General features: G+C 32.0%; 1 long non-coding RNA gene across 1 annotated transcript in view; it reads left to right on the forward strand.

The window, feature by feature from the left end:
* LOC108769090 (uncharacterized) overlaps positions 1 to 865 on the forward strand; it is a 1,997-nt gene extending 1,132 nt beyond the window's left edge. The window contains exons 2-3 of the long non-coding RNA XR_001940528.1: positions 286 to 551; positions 622 to 865. This is a non-coding gene — a long non-coding RNA (uncharacterized LOC108769090). The remainder of the gene's footprint in view (positions 1 to 285; positions 552 to 621) is intronic.
* Positions 866 to 2,929: the final 2,064 nt, after the last annotated feature.

Here is a 2,929-nt window from a genome sequence, read left to right on the forward strand (position 1 = left end):
ATGCGTTTGAGTAAGACAGAATGATATATATTATATAATATAATGTAAAAACTAAATCAAAGATGTCGCCACTATTATCGAAATTGGAATTAAAAAAGTCTGTACTATTGACCTTGATTGAGTTGGGTAATCGGTTTAGCATCCCCTTAATCTCGCGTAATAAATCTGAAGGCTTCTTGTCGTTAAGTTCAATTCCTGCTAAAAGCTGTCTAAGACGTTTTTCTTCGGAATCAGTAAAACGATTAATTAGAGCAGTCTTTAAAATGATATATTTATCTCTTTCAGAAGCATTTTCAACAATGTCGGAAACAGTTAAAAGCGCCTTTTCATCCAAGTGTTTAAGAATCGAGCTGAATTTAATTTCATCTGAACGGATTCTATATACTAGAAATTCGCTCTCTAATTGAGCAAACCAGAGTTTCGGATGCTTGTGCCAGAAAGTTGGTAATTTTACAAGGCGAAATTCATTGGAATTGACTTGTCTCGACTCACCGGATTGAAGTAGATCAGCACCCGTCAAATTGGCTCCTCCTAAATATACTCCAAAAAAGGTCGGTACCTCAGTATCTTCAGGAGTTGTTTTCGGAGTTTCAGGTGATTTGACAGGAGTTCTATCCACAGGCATGATGAAGAGTCACTTTATATGAAGTTCAGTGAACCCAAGATCTCGCCAACGTCCTAGCCAGACTCTCTATTTGAAGATATCGTTCCAAAATATTATCCTATGACCTCGATCTCTTCAAAAATTGTCAAGAAGATCACGTCGGGGTTACCAATTTGTAGCGCCTCAATTATTTAAGAATGACTTTCACAGCTTTTGGAATAAAGATTTAATTCAAGAAGTTTACGTTCCAGTAATTCTAAACCAGCCACAATCAATAATGTCTGTGTTGTTATATCTTTATTATATATATTTTTGTTACTAAGAAACAGTTTCCAGAGAAATATTGATTTTGACAAAGAATTTGCTAATAAAATAAGTGAATCAAGAAAGTGAATTTAAATGTGTAAAAACGATAAATAAAAACATGTGATGGTAAAGAAGGAAACTCCAACGTAGATAAACTTCGTACTAAGACCGCCACACGCGCATTAGCTCGGTTCCTTTTTCCCATGCGCATGCAGCGCATAGAGAAACGGAACGGATCTCATGTGCGCACCCATGCAGTTGTAAACAGATACGGTGAATTTCCGTTTGTAGCTTTTGTAGTCATGAAGTTAAAAACTCGAATTCGGTGATTATTTGGCGTTTATTAAACTTAAACATAAATAAACAAACATGTCACATTTAATTTGATTATTAAAAGACGTTTATTATAAGAGCGATACTTTATTTTATAATAAAAGAGAAAAAACTTTCACAATGCGACATTTAGTGTTTGTGTGAACATAAAATTACTGCAATACTGCTTTATTGTCATCAATCCTTAAAATTATTGCGATATGAGACTCAGGTATTGACAATTGATAATGTTATGCAGAAAAATACAATCCTCCAACGGCTTGTATTTTTCTGCATTATCACTTGTCAATACTTGAGTCTCGTATCGCGATAATTTTAAGGTAAACGCGTGTATGTAAACAATAGTCCATTATATCACATCGAATATGGCAGTTGAATTTTATAATTTGAATATTTTGTCGCATGAAATGTATATTTAATAGTACTAAATATATTTTATAGTTTGTATATTTAACATCCAAGATTTGTAATTCTAAGTATTGATTTAAAGTGTGTTTACATTTTATTACCTTCCTTTTTTAAATAGGAACAGCAAAAGAAAGACAGTGGGTGTATCCAGAAGCGTGACCGTTCACTGAGCGCTCAGTGAACTTCTGCATCTGATTAGCATATTCCATTAGATTTAAAAATATAGTTCAAGCAGGTACAAGAGCTCACTGAGCGTTCGTTCTTCTGGATACACCTATCGAATACCTATATGCATTAAGCCGATATTCACAGAATTACAATCTTGGACAGCAGTAATATAAAATAAATGTAAGCAAAAAATTCTAATTGCATTCATAACTGGATTAATATCTCATATAACATTTACATAAAAAATAAAGAACAAAGTCTAAAAAAGTGACATACAAGGAATATATAAAATTATTACTTTTAAAAGTACTTTCACTTACTCTAAAGAATCAGTACGATTCGTTATAGGGTTAGTTGAAGAAAGGTTATCTTCTGGAGCAGGGCATGAGAAAGACATATCACCAACGTTACAAGTATTAATTGCTCTACGTTTTTATGCTAAAGATGCTACCAAATAGAATTAGGTTTGTATTATTTAATACATATACATATAGATGTATATGATTTGGTTGTACTGTACAAGTATAATTTAACTTAGAGTGTACAACTTAATATTTTTTTCTAGAGACAATAACATTTATATTTTTTATAAATAACTATATAAAAATGTTTAATTATTAATATATATACATAATTCTTTGTTATAGCTTTTCATTGGTGACAAATCGACACAAGCATCACTCTTACTTTTTTTACATTCATGGGCATAGTGAAGGATGCATTCAGCAGAACGCAACAGTTTTGCAACCGTTTTATGATTGTCTGCTGAAAATAGGACCACTTCTTTAGATCTAAACATTCTACAATAAGGTACTATAGTAATAAATCAGAAGTCAGAATCAAAATTCATCATTCGTTCTTGCATTCGACTGTGATTGATCAATTTGTAACTTCTGATTTCTGATTCATTACTAATGGCTTATTGTAAAATGTGTTTCATCCAATCAGTGCTAAGAAAACTTTTAATAGTTACAAAATAAATGTTCTGAACGCACTGATAGAATACACTTGTGTCGATATTGTGTCACATAATGAAAAGCACACATCCCTTATGTAATCATTTTTATAATATATAGCATATATCTTACATTGAATTTCAGGCGATCTGCA

Source organism: Trachymyrmex cornetzi, unplaced genomic scaffold (assembly GCF_001594075.2).
Source record: "Trachymyrmex cornetzi isolate Tcor2-1 unplaced genomic scaffold, Tcor1.1 scaffold85, whole genome shotgun sequence".
NCBI classification, from domain to species: domain Eukaryota; kingdom Metazoa; phylum Arthropoda; class Insecta; order Hymenoptera; family Formicidae; genus Trachymyrmex; species Trachymyrmex cornetzi.